Here is a 25,255-nt window from a genome sequence, read left to right as displayed (position 1 = left end):
AAACTATCAACTATGCACCTTGAAAATATTTATGTCATCACAAAAGTGATGAGACAACAAAACTGTGAGATGTGAACATCCAAGAGACCTTGAAAAGAGTAGGAGATTTGAAATTTTACCATTGATTATGATTATTAATCTGACTACATAATTTGTGGGGCCCAGTGCAAAATCTCAAGATAGTTCCAGCAGAGCATTAAACCAAGTGAGAGCCCTTCTACACACGGGTCTTGTGAGACTGTATAAGTCACATGCCCATGAATCCAGCCCTATTAATGGGATATCAGACCTAGCTACTACAGATTAGAAATTGTGATACTGGCGCCTAATATACTATTCTCAAAATTTTTTTCAGCATTCTTACTTCCATTTAGAAATGACCGGCCATATATCTGTTGCAAATAAATGCTGATATGCACTGAATTTTTTTTACATAAATGTTCATAGAAGCTTTATTCACAATCACCGGAAAAATGGAAAAAACCCATATCTTTCACCTGGTGAATGTAAAACAAACCGGTATATCCATACCATGGAACACCACCAAAAAGCAACATCATGGATGAATCTCCAAGACACCATGCCCAGGGAAAGAAGCCAGCCTCCAGAGGTCAAATCATGCATGACTACATTTATGTGACACCTTAGAAAAGGCAACTCCACAGGGATGGAAAACAGATCACTGTTTGCCAGAGGTTGGGGTGGTGTGAGGGCTTGACTACAGAGCGGAAGCATGAGAGAATATTTAGGAGTAAGGGAAGTGCTCTGTGTTCTGATTGGTGATGGTTATATAAAACCTTACATGTGTCAAACCCTTAGAACTTGTACATCAAAAAAAATTTTAATTTTATGGTATGTTAACTTGGAATTTTTTCAAACGAAACTAAGATTTTGTTATATATCCAAATAAATTTCTCTTAAAAAGTACTTTACATTTTCCATCTGAGTTTCTGCCAGAGAGGCTGCTTTGGGGGGCTCTGCCACATCAGCCCTGATATTCTGTGGGACTGTTTTTCCATCTGTAAAACAAGATCAGTCCAGAGCAGTGATTTTTCATTCATCTCTCTCCCCAGTTTCATCCCTGGGCACTTCTTTGTGAGGTAGGGGCACATTTGAAGAGAAGGAACGTTCAGCCTCCACTGGGCTCCAGACCCACAGCTCTGCATCAGTCAGAGCAGTTGTGCTTTGCTTTATTTCATATATTGTCTGCAGAACTTTCATTTAGAATAGTTGGTCCCAAGCCACATGGTTAGGTACCTGAGGAGTTTAAACAATCCCACATTCCAGGGCCTAGTGGTAGGGCCGACTCTATTGTCCCTTGGGCAAGTTCCCCCGTACAGCTTGGTGGTTAGCCAGACTGAAGCACTGGTTTAAATGGTCAATGATTCTAAACAAGATGTTTGAGGAATAGCTGGAATCATGCTCCTTGCTTCACAACCTTTGGATATACAATGGGATTCTGAAAAGGCTGCTAAATCTAGGCTTGCCCTGACATACCGTCTGAAAGGAACTTAAACTACCCCCTCCCCCCACAGGATGGATGATTTTGGGGAACATCACTTTGCACACAATAAAGGGCTGGGCATAGATGGGGGAAATGCTGTTATGAGGATGAAGGCACGGACCAAGGACCAGCAGGGCCTGAGAGTAGCATTAATACTAAGAGCCGCCCTTTACTCTAAGCAAGTACCCTGTGCCAGTCACACTGCTAGCAGTCCTTTAATCCTCACAACTCTGGGAGAGAAGGGCTGTCACTGTGGAGACTGATAAGGAAACCGAACCTCTGAGAAGCTACAGGTCACGTGATGACAGCACCAGGTCCCAGTCCACACCTCCAACCTTCCAAGCCAAGGGAAAACCTTGAGGCCTGACATCAAGCCTGCTCTCTCAGCACTCACCCCCAGAGAAAGGGACTAATGCCACCTTTCATCAAAGGCTGCTGGGAAGTCACCACAGGCACCTTGACACCTTGCCATCTGGAACAGCACTCAAAAATTATTTTTTAATTTTATGTAATGAAATGCTTTCTTCAAAAACTATCTTATGCTTCAGTCCAATCTATAAACCCAGAGTTAGACTGCTATAGTTGAAGGTCGGCGGAAGGTTGGCCTGAGGCTCCCAGGGCTCCCAGAGCACCACTTGATCACTTATCTAGCAAATTGGCACTTACTGTGAGAGGTACAGGAGCCATGATGCCTAAGGCCCTGGCTCTGCACTCCAAAGAATGAAGTGGGATTCTGGCTGACTTACTCCTGAGAAGTGGGACGGGGGGAGGGCTATTAGACTCCAGGCCTGCCACTTGCACTGAGCACTGCTGGCAGGTCCATCTGAATGGGCACCACCTGCCTCACCTCCTCCCTGGCCTGGCCCCAGTAGTCGTGCCCTGGCACTCACAGGGTAGGAAACTTATTTTCACCATCTTATATTTAGGGAGTTTTATTCTTCAAAGTTACGGATTATAAGGTTAAAAACTGCAGTCACCCTCCCTTTTTTCTTGGCCTTATAAGAGCCATCATCAGATTTTCTGTATCAACTAAAGTAGAATGTTCAAGTTCAGATCTTGGTGTAGGATCAACTGCAGACCCGCACCTCTGACCCCTGGGGCAGGGGCTCGCCAGGATGGCTCACCGTTTGGCTGCCATCAAACCAACCTCTTTCTCATAGATGTTAGGGATTACGTCCATCGGGGAGTTGACGGTGTGTGCAGTGTTCTTGCCAAACAGCTGGAACTCCTAGTGGACAAACTGCTCCCAAAAACCGTTGTTGGGCAGGATGAGTGCAGGCGCGGCCTAGTCCCGCCATGGGTGTCTGGCAGGGCCAGGCCTGGTCCTTCGCGAGGCAGCAGAGCTGAGGGCGGACGAGCGCTGGGGCAGAAACGGCGACTCTGCACAGCAGAGGGCGGCCCTGCTTCATCTCTGGATCGTGGGTGCCCTCAGCAATGGGGCCCAGGAAGTCGCAGAGGCACGAGATGGGTGCATCAGCCACAAGCACCTGCAGCTACTGGGTGTCCTGGTATAAGGTGTTCTCTACCTCCACCGAGACGTTGATGACCGCGGTGATCTGGTTGCAGGACAGCCTGAGCTTGTTGCTGGCGGCCACACCGTTGCTGGTGTACAGGCTGCTGGTGTTCTGTGAGAGGCCGCTGGCCGAGGGCTGCAGGAACCGAACCAGGAGGGCACCCCGGGTGCGGTCACCAAGGCGGAGGGACGGCGGCCAGCAAGGAGCAAGGGCTGCATCTTTCTCCTGGGCTGAGTCCACTGAAAACTCTCAACCGTCGGCAGGTGGGCTCCTTTAGGGAGCAGCCACACCAAGAAATCTTGGGGAAAGGGTCCGGGAGAGAAAAGACAGGTCGCGACGTGGGAGCCACAATTCCCGCTGGTCCGGCGCTGCTCTGGTTTCCATGGCAGGCCTGAACGGGCCCTGCCTGGTCTTCGGAGAAAGCCCGGCCTCTGCCTCCCTGACCCGGCACTGTTTGGGCCCCGGCCCACCTGGTTACCCATCCACGATCGCAACAGGCCTCACGGCTACCCCTGTCGAGAAGTCTGCATTGAATTTTGTTGAGCATTATAAATAATTAGGTGATTCCTCCAAATTTCTGAAGGAGTTTGGAATGCAGTTTACTATCTCTTCTAAGCACAAAGAGAAGAAACCCCATTTAGTCTCCTGTATTAGATATTAAATCCAGAACAAAAACTATTGAGAATGGGAGTGCTTAGCATTGGAATGGATCTTTAAGAAAAAAGCCCTCTCTGGAAAACTTTAGGATGGGACAGACACCGGTTACCTGGGTCATCTCAGTAAGGTCATCTAAACAGCTCTGAGAGCTGGGCCCCAAAAGCCAAATGAAAGACTCTCAAAAAACAATCCAGAAGCACGAGAAAATAATGTCCTCAACCACCTAGAGTATTTTACTGATTTTCCAAGACACATCTGTGTCTCCATAAAAGCAAATACTCATATTGGCTACTTTTTCTCAAGTACCTGGAGAGTTCCCCACTGGCTGTTGCTGTTACTGACAGTTATTTAGGATTCATGATTCACCTGACTGTAGCTTAGAGGCTCTGGAGGGACACTGACCCTGCCAACACCTTGATTTTGGACTTCTGGCCTCCAAAACTGTGAGAGAATAAATTTCTGTTGTTTTAAGCCACCCAGTTTGTGATATTTTGTTACAGCAGCCCTGGGAAACCAATACACCTCTGTAGTCTTTTACTCATGAAAGTGTACCTTAACGCAAGAAAACGAGAGGGACAATCTTATAGAAACAGCCTTGAATTCACTCTTTTTTTTAAAAAAGTATTTCCCAAACCTCATTATTTTCAATGTAATCTGTAACAAAAAACCTATGACACATTTTGCAACCAATCACAGCACACTCAAGCAACCAATCCACTGACTGTACTAGGAACTGCCAATCCCACCCAACAGTTTAATTTTACTGAGGAAATGGAGCTCCCAAGAGGCCAAATGGCTCACCAGCTTAACTATGTATTTATCCTCATACTCACCATGTTCTAGCAAGTTCCTTGAGCACAGGTAGAAAAAGACAACTTGAGGAATGTAGAGGATACCTCATCATTGCTCACATCAGTCCCCAAACTTTGCCCTCTGACTCCAGTTTAAGTCATTTTGTGCACGATGGCTGAATGCTGAAACTTCCATAAGCAATTAAGATCATAACTCTGACTCTGAAGGCTGATAAAGTGATGTATTCAGGCTGCTGTACAAACCAAGAAACAGCTCAGTGTCCTGGGATTAGGATGTGACACAACATCCTGTGTCAGGGCATAGATCTCATGCAGGAGAGGAAGAGCGTCTGTGCTTTGATATTGCCATCAAGAGACTCAGATTTATTACTAAATCCTCATTGGATAGAAAGACCAATGGTGAATTTATCAAGAAGCCTGCAGTATAATTTTGAAGAGAGTGAGTTCTCTGCACCTCAAATAAAAGTCTAATACAGGCCTCAAGTATAGCCAAGATAAAATGTCAGAAATTTGAACGTAAGAAATTCACGAGTGCAATTAACTAATATCTTTAGCCTGAAAATTGTCCTCTTGGTTAGGATGCCCTTCCAACAAGATGACTCTTGCTGACCTAGATTTCTCACCGTAATAGTCCTATTTGCATCCTGCCTAAATGTTAATTTAGTTGTCATCCATGTTTTGGAAAATAATATATCTATTTTTGAGACATAACCAAAAAAGTTATAAGAAACTAATTTCTCTGCCAGTAAATCTAGTCTTCTTAGAAAGAAATTGAAGAATCACATAAGTAATCTAAACATTCAAACAACACCTCCAAGGAGATCCAAATACTCACCAAATAATCTAATACTAGAGTTTGGGTCTAAAACCCTTAGTTAAAGCAGGATAACCTCCCTAAGGCACTAGAAGAGGAAAGAGTCAAGGGCAATGCTGGGAAATGCCAAGGGTCCAGAAAAGCCAGCAGATCTGCCTTCTAGCCAAAGGGATTGCAGTGGTATCTATATGAGAGAAAAGGTTAGAGCCAGGAGCCAGGCAGAAAGAAAGCCAAGAATACAATTGGGAGAAAGCAATTGGGGTCCTTGACAATGGCTTTTAATAAAACTGAAAGGGCCTAAAATGCCAGTGAGTCAAAGTAGATTAAAGACATGATGAGGTATTTTTCTTAATACCCACTGCTGATTTTATTTATAAATTAAACAAGAAGGGAGGGACTTCCCTGGTGGTCTAGTGGTTAAGACTCCATGCCCCCAATGCAGGGGGCCCAGGTTCCATCCCTGGTCAGGGAACTAGATCCCACATGCATGCCGCAACTGAGAGTCCACATGCTGCAACCAAGACCCCAACTGCCGCAACTAAGACACAGCACAGCCAAATAAATAAAATAAAATATTAAAACAAAAAAAAACCCAAAAAAACAAGAAGGGTGACTTTGTCTACTAAAAAAAAATAGGTTTTCTCAAAACCACTTAACTCCTGAGCCAGTCACAGCTCCTATTACCTCTTATAGTCTGTAAATGTGCCTGCCCTGTTCTCAACCCTGAAGCAGTCTGAAGTATACATGTTACCCATTGTAGGATCACTATGATTGATTGGATCAATACTAGACACAGGATTCAAGACCAGGCAATTCATTGTCTAGCCAGCACCCAATTAAAATACTTTCTCAAGAATCTAAACTAAGAGGTATACAACTGTACTCAGTGGGTAGAATGTAATTGAACTAAAGGGACATGTGACTCTGACTTAGCGCACCATTTTGGTGGAGACAGATGTGCAAATAGATGATAACAATCCGCAGAAAAAGAGATTGGAGCAACATAAAGAAAGGGGCACCTGAGAGCGTGTGGTCCAAGAAAGAGTGAGAGGGAGAGATGGGGAAAGTAGCTGCCTTGGTAACTGATGGCATAGCAGTCCTAAGTCACAATTTGTATGAAATATCTATAAGGACTTTGTCTCAGTAAAGTTTCTGTATCCTTTTGACAAATGTCTCGAATTTTGTCAAATTCTCAAAGTTACGTGATTTTGGCTAGAGCAGCACAATAAGTTTTTCCTCAAATAATACTCCTACTATTACCAGATGGCCCTTAGGTGGGCAGAACTGTCTTCTAGAGAGAAAAACAACTCTGGGAAAAGAGCAGATGCTATGAACAAATTATCAAAAGTATACTCCAAAAAAAAAATTTGGGACTTCCCTGGTGGTCCAGTGGTTAAGACTCTGTACTCCCAGTGCAGGGGGCCCAGGTTCGATACCTGGTCAGGGAAATAGATCCTGCGTGCAGCAACTAAGAGCCCACATGCCACAACGAAAGATCCCGTGTGCCACAACTAAAGATCCCGTGTGCCGCAACTAAGACCCAGTCCAGCCAAATAAGTAAATATTTTTTAATAAAATATAAAAATAAAATTCATGTACATATATACCTCTGCATGTAAAGCAGTATAGAATATTATAGATTCGTTGGTGTTAAATGGGACAAACTTAACTCCTGTTTTTGGGAAAGCTACAATAAACTTCACCCAGAGGTAACAATTGTTCATAATGATCTCAAATTCCACTGATATACATATCCCTTTTTATTTCTCTTCCTTATCCCTCAAGATAATGAAGACTACTCTGAATGTTACCTGAGGGAAAAGCAGTGATACCTAGATGTTTCTACAAGATGAATTCTAGGTGAAAAAAGTTGAACAAAGTTTAAAAAGAAAGAAAAAGCCAACTTCATCATTTTTACAAATTTTGCCTTCAGTGGAAGGCAAAATTCAAAAGGGAAAATATGCTGTGAAAAGAATATTTTTGATGCTTTTTGCCCAAAATATGCAGGATTACATAAAAAGAAGGGGGAGGGGAATAACAAGAAGACCTAGATTATCAGACAGGCACCGCTAGTTCCAACATGAAGACCCAAACATAGTCACTCTAATAAAATGGTATTTAAATGACACATTCAAACCCATACTCAAAATACAATCATGCCAGCAAAACCAATAGAAAGAATTCACTGTTTTTTATTCAGAGGAGGAAAGAAATCTCTAAAAGAAAATGATGATAAGAAAGCTAGCAACAGCATTCTACACAGAACAGAACAGTCTGGCAGGCTGTCATTTCTGAAGAACCCTGCTCTCAAGATGGTTTAACACAAGGCAGTTCTTTCCAGAGAACCCGGAACACTGTAATGATGATTCAAACCAGGTAAAAAAGAAACAGTAAAAAGAAAGTGCTGAAGGTTTTCAATGTATTCTCATCTTAAAAGACATTTTCTACTACTTCAACAGAAGAGATGCCTTTGTGGTTGATTTTACATGCTTGCCTTAATAGTTTCTTTTGTGAATGGAAAAAGGCTTCAAATTATTGCAGTAAAGACTATAATAGCAGCATGTCCAGAAAGAACTAAGACTTACAAACAGACCATTCTATAAAAAATGCTGTTTGTATCAACTCTGGTTACCAGAATTCTTAGGGCAATGGGTAGAAAGTGTCCATTCGTTACGGGTATCTATACATAAATATATCTGGATGGCATATTTAACTCTGAAACAGAAGATGACAAAAGATTTTTGGGGAAGGATAAGTCCAAATGGTGAAATGGAAATCACGTATACAGTATTTAATGGGTAAGTCCATGTACTATGATGATTAAGATCTCAAAGCAGAACAATTTAGTTGAGTAATGGCTCCACTACATACCAGTTATGTAATCTTGGGCAAAGTAGTTAACCTCTCCAGGTCCTTATCTATAACATCAACATAAGAAGACCTATCTCATAGAGTTCTTTGGAAAATTTTGTAAACAAACACCTAAATCACTTAACACAGAGCCTGAGTCACAGTAAGTACTGAATAAGTCAATGTGATGATGATGATGATGATGATGACAATGACAACATCAGTTTCAAGTGCCTCCTCATTATGGATCCAATAATGATCTATGTGACCTGTGTGTCTGCTCAGGTCCAGTCCAAGCATTTTTTGTCCCCATGTTCTCATTATCCTACTTATCATTCTCTGTGTTTCCCTAGTCTTTTCCAATGATTTTAGATGTGGGGAGGCCATTTTCTTATTTCAGGTTCCCAGTAGTTCTTCTGAGTCTTTGAAACTACAAATACATAAAGTTCTCTTTAGAATCTTTACAAATAGTTTTTCTTCCTTTATCATTACCTTTAAATGTGACCTGCTCACTTTATTTACTAGTATAGGAATGGCATATGTTTGTCTCTCTGAGGCTGCAGTTCTTTAAATTCAACACCACTCTCTCGTGTTCTTTGGCATGTCTGTACTTTAGCAGGCAGTCACATTCCAATTGGATTCCAACTGAAAACAAATTCCCTAAGTGTGCAAAAAAAAAAAAGATACTTCCTTTATAACACCATTAAACATTATTCCTGACTATTAAATTATGTCATGGCTACTATCGTTCATCCTACACCAGCCAAGTATTGGACTCAAACAGTGAAAAAGAAATGCTTGTTAAACTAAATTGGATTATAATGATACCATGGAGCAGCAATGTTTCTGGGAGCCTTTGGACAATCTGTTTCAGCCTACTGAGGCCATGACCATTGCTGTATGATGAGGCTTCCTTCATCTGGGAACAACTAGACATGAAAAACACTCAGTAGGAGATGATGATGCCAGTGGTTTAGGATGGTCTATTCTCACAAGTTACGGGAAATGGAGGAAACAAAAACATGAGGAATTCTTCAATCTTACATCTTATTCTATCTAATATCACATGAATTTTTGCATGTTTGCTGCCCTGTAATTATTCTATTCATGAAAAAATTTAAGCCTGTCTCTCTGCCCAAATAAGAAAGTAAATGTTTTCATGTAGTGTTGGCATTTCACATCATCTTGGTTTAAAAAGAGGGCGCAGGTCAATTGGCCACCAAGGTAATAATCTTGAGGTCATGCCTATGAAGCTTAACCATGAGTGAACCATGAATGTGGTCCCCAATATTCTGATGTATAAATTATTCAAGGAAAGAGAAGTCACCAGCTAATGGGTGAAAAACCAGCGTGGGTAAGACCCAGTGATTCCTTAATATTATATTCTAGGCAGAAAATAAAACAGAATTTGTTGGGAAAAGAAAAACTACCTATTTTGTTAATATTTGTGATTCTTGTTTTATACACAGCTTAGTCATTTGCCTCTGCTCAGAGAGTTTGGAAGCCACCCTTATAAAGGACCTAGAAAACTACAATGCATATCCTTAACCTGATCTTTGACAAAGATGGCAGAAGGAGACCAGGACAGTGGACCCACGCCAGAAGGTCAACAGTTCTCAGGACATCTTATCTGACTGAATAGGTGAGGTGGGACCAGTCAGAGCACCTCATGTTCCATACCATGAGCAAACTGAGTACAACAACATTTCTGATCTGACCTAGTAAGCAGACAACACCCCAGATAATGGGTTGTTGAACAGTTTAGAAAGAAAACACTATCCAGTGTCCATGAAAATAATAAAAGAGTTAAATTCAGTAAAGAAAAAAAAAAAAAACTACTACAAATCTATGTTGCATCCATAGCCTGGATAACCAGGGGGAAAGCAGCTATGTTCAAATCCAAACCACTGCCTAAACATACTTCCAAGTGCATAAGTAGTTTGGTTGTCCCTTACCAGTCTTTACAGGTCACTGTACTGTTTTATTGTCTATAAAGTGAGTTACACTAGATGATATATTTTATATACACACACACATACACACACACACACACACACATATATGTATGTATATATGTAATTATATATATATATACACACATATATATGTAATTATATTATATTATATGCCTGGAGAATTACAATTGGTTAGTTTCTCAGAATTTACAAAAAGACTGCTATAATCTTTCAGGAAACTTCTTTTATTGGCTGGCTATTGCTACAAAATTGCTGTATGTCAATCAGCTACAAAGTCTTAATGACATACAGCAAATATTTTTCACACTTCTGAGGGGTTCTGCTGATCTAGGCTAAACATAGCTGATCTTGGCTGGACCACTCACTCATACATGTGTTTTTAGGTTGGCTCTGCACCATGTGACTTCATCCTTCTCATGGGACCACTGAACTAACCTGGGCATGACCTTCTCATGGTAATGGCAGAAATAAGAGTGAAAGTGCATTAAGCAAAATCTTTAAAGGGCTAAGCTCAGAAGTGGCACTCTGGCATTTCAACCACATTTATTGTCAAAGAAAGTCACATGACAAAGCCCAGAGTCAGAGCAGAAGGGTACTGCAAATTTACATGACAAAGAGGAGTGAAGGATTGGAGTCACTATTTAATCTACCACAAATCCACCATTAGGCAAGAATTATTCATGCTCCTCCTATCCCCCACCTGGGATGGTGGGGGTCCACCATCCCAAGACCCCCAAAAGTTTTATCTAACACAACATCAGGTTTGAATAACTTATAATAGATGATCATGCAAGTCCTCCTGATCCAGAAACCTATGAATGAAGAAGGCAATATAGCTGCCTCAAAAACACACAGCATACAATGGTGGAACAAGGACAGGATAATCACAATAAACATTCCAACTCAAGGAGGAGGAAAATGAAAGGCAAATAACAGTTACTGGTATGTAGCAAGTCTGAAAGTCTGCTGGGAAAATGTTTCCAGGTCCCTCCACTTTAGGAGTCGTAAATAGTCCTTGATTTGACCCTGGTTATATTTCCCAAAAGTAACTCCCCAGTTCACTTTATTCATGGATCTTAGCTTCACTTTCTAGGATGTCCTTCCTTTCCATCATCCTCTTTGGTCACTTCTAAAGAGCTCAATAGAAAATATGTACTTTGAGAAAAAATTTTAGCCTGCTTTCTGGATACAAAACATTAAGGGCTCAGAAGGCTTTTAACATTTTATACTGCTCATTCCCTACTAGACCAGGCAGATGGCACTTCTGCCCGTACAGTCTTCTCAAAAATTTTGTTGGTTTCCAGTGTATTTCATTCATTTTACTCCCTGTGCCCAAAGCCATTCTTTGAGAACAATTGTTCTGTTTGTCTCACTATCCCTAGACTTTGAAAGAACTGCTGTATCAGACTGTTGTGGACCTTGACCTTAAGATTCCTACAAACACTTGTGTGCAACAGAGAGCACATATTAGATTTCATCCTGATTCTTTCAGAAGTCAACAAAAAATCATATAGCCCCTTCTTTGACTTGGACTTTACTCTGGGACCATCACTTACTAGCAGCACCCCAAGTTTGACCTTTACCCCAGCCCAGACTTTACCTTACTCTGAGAATCTCTTACTGACTATAGAAGCTGGAGAAGAGAAACAATTTTATGTTCCAATTCATTAAGTCCTGGGCTCTCGATTTTTCCGATAAATTCTGCTTGCAAATGGTCAGTTCTTTTGAGTTCTTCCTTTCTTGTACTACCTTATATGCAGCTAAAGAGAAGCAGCTGATGTTTTCAAATTTTCACTGGGAGATCTCCTTGCCCAAATCCAAAGTTTGTTTAAGTACATTTTCTGTCTTCCAAGAAACCACAAGTGACCATTTCACCAAATGGGTTACCATTTTTTCAGTCTCCTATAATAGTTTCTTCACCATTTTTTCAAACTCCCACCATCAACTAGTCCTAAAAATAATGCTATGTATTTCAGGTGTTTATTAAAACAACATCCCATCTCTGTATACCAATTTTTGTTTCAATTCCCTTTGGTTGTAATATCAAATGACCTAAAAATATACTAGCTTCATATATATGACAAAATAACATTTAAAGATATATTTGAAAAGATCATAATTGAAAACTTTCCAAAATTGATGAAAAGTGTCAATCTACAGAACTTTTAAGCTCCAGGATCCCCAAGGCAGGATAAACACAAACATCACACCTTTTCAAACACAATAAAAGACAAAGATAAGTAGTAACTTTTAAAATTAGATTTTCTGCTTTTAAGCAGAAGGGAGGAAGAAGAAGAAGAAGAAGAGGAAGGGGAGGAAGGATGATAAGGGAGGTAAGAGGAGGAAGAGGAGGAGAAGAAGACATTATATACAGGGTAAAATCCATATAAATAACAACCAACATGTTACCTGAAACAAGGAAGAATATACGGCAACGCAACAACATCTTTAAAGTGACATATCAACAAAAACACCCAGCCTAGAATTCTACATCAGGAGAAAATATCCTTTAAAAAGAAGGTGCGGCTTCCCTGGTGGCACAGTGGTTGAGAGTCTGCCTGTCAATGCAGGGGACACGGGGTTGTGCCCCGGTCCAGGAGGATCCCACATGCCGCAGAGCGGCTAGGCCTGTGAGCCATGGCCGCTGAGCCTGTGCGTCCAGAGACTGTGCTCTGCAACGGGAGAGGCCAAAACAGTGAGAGGCCCGCGTACCAAAAAAAAAAAAGAAGGTGAAATAAAGACATTTTTGGAGTGATTACAGCAGCAAGAATTAGTCTTCTGTACTACAAGAAGTGCTAAAAGTTCTTTCAGGTTAAAAAGAAATTATAACCAGATATAACCTTAAATCTGAAGGAAAACGTAAAGGCCACAGCCAAGTGTGTGTGTATATGTGTGTATTTTTAATTTTTTTAAATAAATTGCTTTTAAAAATATCAACAAAGTATTATGAAAATTATCACATATCTGGAAGTTAAATATAAGACAACAAAAACAAATGGGTGGGGGGAGGCTTTTAAGGTTCTTATACTCTTCATAAGGTAGGAAAATATTATTTAAAGGTAGACTGCAATAACTTAGATCACATTGTAAACTCTGGGATAGAGCACCCCATAAAATATTCAAAAATGTATAGCTAAAAGTCAATACATGAAATAAAATATAATAATAAAATATGAATTCACCCAAAGAAGGCCAGAAAGAGGTAATAGAGGAATAAAGAACTCCATAGGTGAGTTGTACCAGACATTAAAAAATAATACCAATCTTACATAAACCCTTTTAGGAAATAGGGCAGGAAGAAATGTACCCCAAGTTTTGATTACAAAAACCTGTAAAGAACATTTACAAGAAAGCTACAGACTAATACGCATCATGACCACAAAAGTCCTGAGCAAAATACTAGTAAACTGAATCCAGAAATACTAAAAAATAATAATAATAAACCATGACCAAGTGATATTTTTTCCCAGGAATACAAAGTTGATTTGACTTTCAAAAATCAATGGACTGAATTTCTGATTTTAGCTCCAATATATAAAGAGCTTGAAAGTCATCTCTCCAGTTCTTCTAAAAGAAAAAAAACTGAATGAATTAAAAATCAACATCTCTTCTAGGATCCATCAGAGAACTGAGGTCACAGGGCAGATCACTGCCCTGAAAACTGGCAAGACATGTGAAAACAGAGGATCACAGTTCACCACAATCAAAATCCACTGGAGCTATAAAGTTAAAAAGTGAAAGGAACACTTAAACAGTAATTGAAATTGCTGGAGACTGAGTATGAACTCGCTTGAGAGTTAAAAAAAGAACTCTAAAGATACAGTCTTAGGGGGGACTCCTACACTGCTGTGAGTTTTACATGTAGGCACCCCACCAGGTTTTCCCAGTGAAGACTTGAGAAAAATAGCCTCTGCTCCCAGGTGGGTAGGGGCAGGGAGTGAAGGGAGGGGGAAGAAGTAACCATTTTGAAATAATCCTGGAGCATTCTGTTCTCCATAACAAAGGGTAGCCCTCAAGGAAAGCTATTTTACCAGAACCTGATCTGACCTATCAGAAGGGCAGTTAGACAGCTCCGGTCCCCTCTAGCCTTCCTGTCTCACCTAAGAGCAGAAAAAAAAAGAGCTAAGAAACTTTCCTGATGGTCATACTTCAGGGACTCAGGCCCACTAAAATACTAAGATTTAATCATAAGATTATAGAATGGTTTCCCTCCCCTGTACCTTACTACCACATTAACAAGGCTCCAGTATAATAACAGTGGATTACCACTGAGGGAGGTACAAGGCAGAGACTCAATTTAAGAAAGGGTTTCTAGGGAAACCCAAAAACCATAGGGAAGACAAAACCAAGGATGCTAGAGGAAACTGAACCTCTGCCATGCACAGCTATAGGAAACATTAAACATAGCCTAACTCCTAGCCAGATAAAACATAAAATCTCACACTAAACTTATGTTTATCTCAGTTCCTATTACCCAATACATCATGTCAAGCTTTCAAAAAAAAAGTACAAAGCATGTTAAAAGGCAAGAAAAAAACTCAGTCTGAAGAGACAAAGCAGGTGTCAGAACCTGACTCAGACATGGTAGAGATGCTGGAATTATTGGACCAGAAATTTTAAATAACTATGATTAATAAGCTAAGGGCTCTAATGGAAAAAGTGGACAACATGCATGAACAGATGGGTAATGTAATTAGAAAGACGAATAAGAAAGAATTAAAACAAAAGGCTAGAAACCAAAACCACTGTAACAGAAATTAAGAATGCCTTCCATGGTATCAACAGTAGACTAGACACAGCTGAGGAAAGAGTCGGTGAACTTAAAGAAATACCAGTAGAAATTCCCAAACTTAAATGAAAAGAGAAAAAATATTTTAATGTGGAACAGAATGTCCAAGAACTATGGGTCAATTACAAAAGGTGTAGCATATACATACTGGGAAGAAGGAAAAGAAACAGAGATGGAGCAGAAGAAATATTTGAATTAACTATGGCTGAGAATTTTCCAAAATTAATGACAGATACCAAACTACAGATCCAGGAATCACAGAACACCAAGCAGGATTAATACCCCCAAAATCTACATTTAAGTATATCATATTCAAACCATGGAAAATGAAAGACAAGGAGAAAATCTTGAAAGAAACCAAATGGGGAAAAAAAATCACCTTACCTATAGAGAATCAAGAATATGAATTACAGGGCTTCCCTGGTGGCGCAGTGGTTGAGAGTCCGCCTGCTGATGCAGGGGACACAGGTTCGTGCCCCCGTCTGGGAAGATCCCACATGCCGCGGAGCGGCTGGGCGCGTGAGCCATGGCCGCTGAGCCTGCGCGTCCGAAGCCTGTGCTCTGCAACGGGAGAGGCCACAACAGTGAGAGGCCCGCGTACCGCAAAAAAAAAAAAAAAAAAAAAAAGAATATGAATTACATCAGACTTCTCTCCAGAAACTATCCGAGCAAGAAGAGAGTGGAATTAAACATTTAAAGTGTTGAAAGAAAAAAAATCCACAGAATTCTGTATCTGCTGAAATTATCCTTCAAAAGTGAAAAGAGAAATTAGGACTTTCTCAGACAAACAAAACCTGAGGGAAGTTGTTGCCAACAGAACTGCCTTGCAAGAAATGTTAAAAGTAATGTTATTTGAAAGTTGACTTAGGGGATCCCCTGGTGGTCCAGTGGTTAGGACTCCATGCTCTCACTGCCAAGGGCCCAGGTTCAATCCCTGGTCAGGGAGTTAAAATCCCACAAGCCACATAGTGTGGCCAAAAAAACAGAAACAAAAGCCAAAAAAAAAAAAGTGGACTTAGATTATACTGCAAACTCTAGAGCAGTCACCAAAAGAACATTGCTGGTGGGAATGTAAAATGGTGTAGCCAGTATGAAAAAGTTCGCCATTTCCTCAAAAACTTGATCATACAGTTACTATATAACCCAGCAATTCCAGTCCTAGGTATCCAAGAGAAATAAAAACATAAGTTCACACAAAAGCTTGTATATGAATGCTCACAAGAGAAGCATTTATAATAGCCAAAATGTGGAAACAATTCAAAATAGACATCAACAGTGAATGGATTTAAAAAGAAAATGTGGTATATGCAATGGAATATTATTTGACTATGAAAAGGAATTAACTACTAATACATGCTACAACATGAGTGAACCTTTAAAATATGCTAAGTTAAAGAAACCAGACACAAAAGATCACATATTACATGATTCCATTTACATGAACTGTTCAGAATAGGCAAATCTATAGAGACAGAAAGTAGACTAGTAGCTGCCAGCGGCTTGGAGGGAAGGAGAACTGGGGAATGACTGCCTAATGTGTACAGAGTTTCTACTTGGGATGATGAAAATGTTCCAGAATTAGACAGTGGTAATGTTTGTACAACATTGTGAATATAATAAAAACCATTGAATTGTAAACTGAATTGTGCAGTATATATTTCCAGCTACTTTTGAAAAGCAATGTAATTAATATTTATAGAATAAAGAAGAAAAGCTATATGATCTTATTAGACACAGAAAAAGCACTTGATAAAGTCAGTACTCATTCATAATAAAAATTCTCAGAAAACTAGGAATAAAGGGACCTACCACAACCTCATAAGGAAATCTATGACAAACCAACAGTTAACATAATATTTGATAGTGAAAGAGGGAAAACTTTTCTTCCTAAATCCAGGAACAAGCAAGGATGTTCTCACTCACTGTTATTCAACATTGTGCTGGAGGCCCTAATAAGGGATAATAAGGCAAAAGAAAAAGAAAGGAAGGAAGGGAGAATGGCATGCAGACTGGCAAGGATAAGAAACATAAGAAACAGAAATCATGGAATATCATTGTGACTTGAAGATAGCTCAGTATTTCTTAGACAGGACACAGGAAGAAATAAGTGTAAGAGAAAAATAATTGAAAATTTGGAATTTATCAAAATTTAAAAATTCTACTCATCTAAAGATACAATTAAAGAAAATGAATAGGCAAACCACAGAATATGAGAAAAGATTCAAGAGCATATACCAGATAACTGTTATCTTGGGTATATAAAAAATTTCTTACAAACAAAAATAAAAGACAACCCAATGAAAACATGTTCAACATCATTAGTCACCAGAAAAATCAAACTTTGAAAAATGGTCTGGGGGGAGTTCCCTGGCAGTCCAGTGGTTAGGACTCTGCACTTCCACTGCAGGGGGCACGGATTTGATCCCTGATTGGGGAACTAAGATCCCACAAGCTGCCTGGCATGGCCAAAAAAAAAGAAAAGAAAAGAAAAGAAAGAAAAGAAAAATGGTCTGGCAGCTTCCTATAAAACTATACCTCTTATTTATGACCCAGCAATTCTAGTCTTTAGTATCTACCCAAATAAACAAGAATGTTATTCAAATTTTATCCTTAGCAACTTCATTCAAATGAGATAAAAAGGAAACTAAATGTCCATCAACAGAAAAATGGATGAACAAATTATGGTGTAATCACACAATGGAATACTATAATACACAATGGAATGGAATAAAAAAGAACAAAACAGTGATACATGCAACAAATGGATGAATACCAAAAGGAGTATGCTGAATGAAAGAAGACCTAAAAGAGCTCATAATTTATATTTTATAAACTTATATGAATTTTTTTAATAAAATGAGCAAAATTAATTTATGGTAGAAAACATCAGAACACTGGTTGCCTCTGGTGGGTGGTGACAGGAATTGACTAGGAAGGAGCAGAAGGCAACTTTCTGGGACAATGAAAATATTTATACCTTAACAGATTTGAGTGACAGTAACTTTAATATACGGATCAATCCCCTTACATGTCACCAATGTCTCAGTACCAACTTCACCACTCCTACACTGGTGCAATCACACGCCTCTACCCATTCAAACACCCCAGGCTGAGCCACCCCCACCTCCCCACAACGTGGACAACCTTCTCAGCCCGCTCTGCCTCCAACACGCTGCTCTGAGCCACTGCGGCTCACCAACACGTGCCTGCCTCATTCAGCACCATCTTGGGACTTTAGGGGGAAGGGCTGTTCTCTTACATTGGAAAAGACCCTTCCGTTTCATTTGAGCCTTCAAAAGGTATGTCATTTTAACCCATTTTACAGGGTACAAAAAGTTTAAAATCTTCTCCCAAGTTCCTTATTGGTAGGTGGGCACAGTCCAGGATATCAGACCCCTACTCTAATGTTGCTTCTACCAGCCTTAGAGTGAAGTCCTCATCCGTACCTCTAATCCCTAAATCTTGCTTTCAGAACCAGGGGATTCGGAGAACAGAGAAGCAGGCAGAATAACAAAATGCAACCTGCCAACAGCCTCTGTGGTTAAGGTGAGAACCACCATAACACACCTCTCATTCAGTTGTACAATCTGTTCCTGCAAAATAATCAGCCAAACCAGGATACTTACCTTCATGCGCTTCTGATGCATACCCCACGTGCCAGGCCCTCCAGTTCACTTCCCCAGTCATTCTCATAAGAGGAAGAGTTAGATTAGATTCCTATGCCTGCCCTAACAAATTACCACAAATTTGGTGGCTTAAAAGAACAGAAATCCAAAATCGGTTTCAACGTGTTCTTAAGCAGGGCCTCGCTCCCTCCAGAGGCTCTATGTAAGAATCCATTCTTTCCTTTTCCAGCTTCTAGAGCTGCATTTCTTGGGTCATGACCCCTTTCTCCATCTTCGAAGGCAGCATAGTAGTATCTTCACATCTTTCTCTGCTTCCATCACCACATCATCTTCTGCCTCAGTGTCAAATCTCTGCTCTGTTTTCACATCACTTCCTCCTCTATCATAAAATCTCCCTCTGCCTTCCTCTTATAAAGACACCTGTGGACTTTTAGGTCCATAATCTTCCATCTCAAAATCCTTAAACACATCTGCAAAATCCCTTTTGCTCCATGTTCCAGAGATTAAAACCTGGATGTGCTTGGGGACCGTTATCCAGCCAACCACAGGGACCAGTGGAGACTTACCTCCTTCAGAGGCAAGCACTAAGCACATTCCTATTCAGAAGTGGTGTGGGGAGGGTTAGAATAAAGTTGATTTATTTTTCTAGTCATGGTTAAGATAATGCTACCAGCTAAGGCATTTCAAACATTTTAGAGAATATCATCCTGTTCTTTCTGTTTTCCACAAAAGAATTGTCTGTTGAAATTTACCATCTAATTTTCAACAGCCTCTTTCATTCAAGTATCTTTTCCATCTCCAGTTGATGCACAGAGCCAGGGAAATCTCATAGAAATGAAAATAGTTGGTGAAAACTAAACATATTTTCCCTTAAAATGCAGTTTGAAATATTTGCCCATGGAGTTTCACCCAAAGAAACAATTATTTTAAGCATGAAATTGAATGTTAACATTCTAAATATGAATGAACTCTCTCTGTCTCCCTTGGTCTTTGTCTTCAGGGAGGTGGGGGAAGGTACCACAAAAGCACAGAAATATGCAATGTTTTTAGTTGTTCCTAATTTTTATTATTGTTTTATTTTATTTATATTTTATTTTAGAAAGTTTCAAATTAATACAAAAGCAGAAAAAATAATATAACTCCATGTATCCAACACCAGCTTCCACAGTTTCCAACACTCTGACACTACCATTCCATATACTTCCCACCAATTTTTTTTTCTGGATTATTTTCAAGCATATCCCAGACATCATAAAAATTTCTCCTTAAATGTTAGCTTTTATCACTAAATATTAGACCTCTTTAAAAATACATATAACCGGGCTTCCCCGGTGGCACAGTGGTTGAGCGTCCGCCTGCCGATGCGGGGGACACGGGTTCGTGCCCCGGTCTGGGAGGATCCCACATGCCGCGGAGCGGCTGGGCCCGTGAGCCATGGCCGCTGAGCCTGCGCATCCAGAGCCTGTGCTCCGCAATGGGAGAGGCCACAACAGTGAGAGGCCCGCGTACCGCAAAAAAAAAAAAAAGTGTATATATATATATATATATATATATATATATATATATATATATATATATAAAACCACTACATCAATAACACATTCAGCAGAATTCACAATAATTTATTGATAGTTTTCAATACCACTCAGTCTTCAGTTACCACCACTTGTTTCACAAATACATTTTAACAGGTGGCTTTTTCAAACCAGAATCCAAATATGGTTATTATTGTTTTTAAAATCTTTATTGTATCTACAGTTATTTTTCCTTTATAATTCTGTTATTTCTTCCTATTTTTTTGGATTGGCCTTGCCAAAGGTCTACCAGCTTTGGTTTTGTTAATCTTCACTATTATTTTTTGTGGCTGTAGTCCTTTTTTTTAACTGTGCTAAAATCCACTATCTTAACCATTTTAAGTGTACAATTCCATGATATTAAGTACATTCACAGTGTTGTGCAACCATTACCACTATCAATTTCCAGAACTTAGAAATGAGCAATTTTATAAGGAGACCCAAGAGAGTGACTTTAGCTCTTCATGACAACTTCTATCCTGAAGAATAGGTTAAATGCAGAGTTCAGAAGAGATATTTACAAATATTTCATTAGCAGTTTCCAATTTCATGCCAATTTTTAAAGCTCTGACCTAGATCACAGTTAGGTAGCTTTAACTTGCATTCAATAAATGTCATTTATAGGAAGGATATATAACTGCATTAAATCCTCTTCCAAATAAACTGTCAGGGTCCCACCTACTAGGTATTGATCTTTTATATTCAACACCCCATCAAACAGCATCACATAGTAAATGAAATTGCTGATTTCATCCCAGGGTTCATAGAATTATAAAACTGTTTCTAAAGTCTAATTCACTAATGAACGGCATCTCAATTTATAAGCTCTGGTTTACTCTTTGAAATGTTTGCACCCCATCAACAGTCACAACCTCACTGAGCCACTTTCCCTCCTATTAATTAGAAGAGGTACAAACAATTCTTAGGAGAATAACTAGCAAGCTGTTGGCAAGCTTCTTTGAAAATGTATTGGGATTAAAGCAATTAGCAAAAGTGTAACCTGATTAAAACAATTGGTAAATTGAAGAGAACCTCCGTGATACAATTTGCTCCTCTATTCTACTGGCAAGACATTGAAATAAAATGTGATGTATGTATTTTTAACTAAGTATTCATCCAGGAAAATCCAAGAGATAAGAAAGCAGACATCCTGAACATTGCATGGGATATGCCACATGAGATTTGGTTTATGGCATCACAACTCACCGTCTTAGAAAATGTGAGAGATCCAGTCAGTGATGGAGAGGCCACTAAGTACTCTGAGGCATGGGTCTCCATTATAATGAGATTCATTTCTGATGGAAAAAATTCATAGAATTGAAGAAGTGAGGAAAGGCGAAGAAGTAATCCTATTTTTATGTCTCATCCAAATATGTAGATAACACTGGAAAACCTGCATGGGGAATAAGGTATGAAATTACTTTCACAGTATATGAACATCATGGTCACTGCTAGACTGTCATAATATTCTTTAAGGGATGTCTTATTCCAGGACGTTAGATTTCAGCTCTTGGCTGATAGCAGCCTACAAAACATCAGCATGAATTAAACATGGAAGGTTCACAAAACTCTAAATAAAACAAGGGAAGGTTGTTAAAGTTTGGCTTCTTAGAGGTACAGTTAAAATAAGACATGATAGAAAATCCTTCTGAGAGACAAAGGAAGCAGTTTTACAAGGAGTAAACAAAGATGATGCAAATGTAATTATCTTAACTAAATAGGAATAAGCGAAAATGGATGGCTGAGCAATTTTACTTCTGCAACTGATTTTCTTGATTTGTAGAAGGAAAAAGAAAACCAGCTCCAGAGCCAATGCTTTAACCATTCATTCATGGAAAATGTGAGTGTCTACCATGCTCTGGCAGTAGGCTAGATGCTAGGGATACAACGGGGAAAAAAAACATGTTCCCATCTTCATGAAGCTTGCATCCTGGTAGAAGAGATGATAAATAAGTAGATACTTTTTTAAAATAGTAAGTTGGACAGAAGCACATAAAACAAATAATTATAGCAGTTTTAGCAGAAACAAGAACATGCCAGAGGAGACATGAGCAGTGACTCTCTAGTCACTAATTATTATGCATGTGTCTTCACTTACTGGGGGGCAGTTTTTCACAAGAGTCAGCCAGACCCCCACAGACTCATTTCATTAATGATGCTGGTTATGGTTGTAAATTAAAATGAGACAATAATCGTGTGTGTCAAGCACTCAGGAAGCTGAGCTGTTCTGGAAGCCTCCCTAGCTATGACAAAGGGTGAGATCCAAACAATCTATTTTTACAAAAACACATATATGTAGACACAGTCAGAGAAGACAAGGAAGTGCAATATATGCAACCTAACTCTGCATTGTGCTACAAGACAGAAATGGCTCTAGAAAATGTGTCCCTAACACAGCAATTTTTATTCCTTACTTGGCCAGTTGCGCTCTCCTGTGCTCTTCATCTCATTACAGTGAACAAAGCAGTCGACGTTGAGCTCCAGCTTCCCCACCACACTCCTCCCTGATCAAGCCCTGATTGGTGTGGGTTAAGGAAGCCTCCATTCTCTGCCCAGCCCATTCCCTCAGCCTATAAATACTTATCCTGAAGACTGAAAGTCCCGCCCAACGTCCTCCTTTGGAGTTAGACATTGAGAGCCTCAGTTCATATTCAAACGTGCTATACAGGTCCACCTGAGCCATTACCTGACTGCATATGAGAATCACCTGAAAGGCTTATAGAATTTTTTTTTTTTTTTTTTTTTTTTTTGGTGTCACAGATTATGATTTAATTGGTTGGGACAGAGCTCAGCATGGATATATTTGAAAAGCTACCCAGGTGTTTCTCATGTTGCAGCCAGGGATAGGAACCACTGTGCTAATGCTTTAGTATAAATTAGTTTGTCCCTTTAAATAAGAGGCTGAAGAGAAGAGAACTCATTTCACCAGGAGGGAACAGATAGGCAGGGAATAAGCAGAGTACCAACCTCTGGAATGGGTGCAAAAGTGGAGAGCCTTGAGGAGCCAGGGGTCATGAAAAGACACAGGGAACATTGGAGGAAGCACAAAATATCTGTGCCTCTGAACAAGACCTCAATGAGATTATATGTTCTTCATCTCTGGAGCGTGGGTTGCGGGATTAAAGAGGGCTGATCCTGGGGAGGAGCTGCGTAATGGAAAAGCTCAGTTCTCCTGTGTTTCTCCTTTACTCTTCCCATTACTACCACACAACACTTCTGACACCAGGGGTGTGGGGGTTTTCCCACACCAAGCAATTCTCTGTGACACCAACTGAGTGTCCTACGGTTTAACTCAATTCTGACGCTACCTACCTGGAGACAACGTAAGATCCCACAGTTAACGGGCTCAGTCAGGACAATCACCCACTTCAGATGCCAATCACAAGTAGTGAGCCCCCAGGTTACCCACAGTTTCTGTCCCACTTGGCTACAAATCCAAGGTTCCCATGACCTCCTCTACCTTGGATTCAGTTATTTGCCAGAACTGGCTACAGAACTCAAGGAAACACTTACTTACATTTACCGGTTTATTGTACAATAAAGGATATGAGGAAGAATACAGATGAACAGCCAGATAAAGATCAGGTACACAGGGCGAGGTGTGAAAAGGTCCCAACCGCGGGAGCTTCCGCCTCCACAGAGCTGGGGTGTCTCACCCTCCTGGTACGTGGATATGTTCAACCTGGAAACCCTCTGAACCCTGTACACAAACATTTGATATTTTAGACATACTATTCTTAAAGGGAAACTTCAAAGCAGAAAAGGCATTAATTGCCCTATCAACCGTCTTGATCTTTGTTTTGTAACAAATATTTCAAAGAAAAGTTTTTGTTCATTGCACATCGATATTGTCAAAGAGTGCATCCCAAAACATCTTTCTATTGAGTGTTAGCATACACTTTGCTTCTGATAAGCTCATTTTCATTCATGCTTTGATTTTGGGTTTGACATTGAAATTGATATTGCTTTTGCTAATACAGATCTTAGATCATTTGTGATTGTATGTCAGAGTATTCCACATAAATATACACATCTTTTCTGTTAAGGTGTTTATAATTTTAGATACCAGAAAACACCAGCAAACATTTTTGGGTATATTCTAATAGCCTGAAATTCAGATCTTCTAGAAAAATTAGCAGCACTACCAGAAATCATGTGTCAAAACTGCCAATTTAAGAACTATTTTACCTACAAAACTTATTTCTTGGAACACCACTCATATAATTTGCACATAGTATATAATGCATGTAAACTTATTAATATTAATATCTCTTTTATTTATAAAAATGACTCACTATGAAAAGCAGACAAGGCCACAAACACCCAGTTATGTCATCAGCTGTAAGACTGAATGATTATATCATGACCACTTCCCTCCTATGTGCCCCTGTATCAGCTCCCAGAAATGTCAAACTTAACTTTCGACTTCACATGTCAGGTTTCCTGTTCTTGCTTTTAACTTGACTTCAGTGAATTCCTTCAAACCAGTAATAACGCTATATTGATTGTTAAGCTTTAATTCCTTCAGGATCTGGAATTTTAAAGAACATACAAGTCCCAAGAGCTACAAGGAAGGATTCCTGCATGGAAATACTAAGGCTGATCAATAACTGATTAATAAATACAGGCAATAAATAAAATGTAAAAGTGTTCAAGGTCCCCCAACTGTGGCACCACGTTCTAGTAAAGCACTTACTTTAGGTCCACATGTATGAACTAAAATAGAGTTTACTATCCCTAGCTTCTGGGATTTATCTAAGGGCAGGAGCTTCCCACCATGCTAAGGGAATCCTCAATATCCTCAAGGATCCAAGGAGATAACTCAGAGGGATACAAAGGAAAGGTAGGGGAAACTTTCATCCTGGGCATCTCCACTTATTTCTGTTGCCTTCAGCATAAGACTTCCTGCTTTGGGGGTGGGGGTGGAGGGAGGTCTTTGAAAATGTGAAACAATTGATATGGGAAACACTCAGCACAGTACTAGGAACATAGTCGACTCTTCTGGTTTGTTTAAATAAAATCCTTCAAAAGTAATATCTTGGCCTTGTCCCTTCTCCCTGAAAATCCATTTACAGGGTCATTCATTTTCGCTAGATGTTAACCATCTTGCGTTGATCTGCATCCCCTCGCCTCATCCCC

General features: G+C 39.9%; 1 pseudogene across 1 annotated transcript; it reads right to left on the bottom strand.

Annotated features, from left to right (window-relative positions):
* Positions 1 to 2,624: 2,624 nt before the first annotated feature.
* On the bottom strand, positions 2,625 to 18,603 carry LOC309834284 (dual specificity protein phosphatase 18-like; annotated as a pseudogene). The gene is made up of 2 exons: positions 18,543 to 18,603; positions 2,625 to 3,257 (listed from the first exon to the last, which is right to left on the bottom strand). The product of its transcript is annotated as a dual specificity protein phosphatase 18-like (transcript).
* Between the last annotated feature and the right edge of the window lie 6,652 nt (positions 18,604 to 25,255).

The sequence above is a fragment of the Grampus griseus genome (assembly GCF_964374135.1).
Source record: "Grampus griseus genome assembly, chromosome: 16".
NCBI classification, from domain to species: Eukaryota; Metazoa; Chordata; class Mammalia; order Artiodactyla; family Delphinidae; genus Grampus; species Grampus griseus.
Note: the sequence above shows the minus strand (reverse complement) of the source record. Positions and strands in the feature narration are given on the sequence as shown.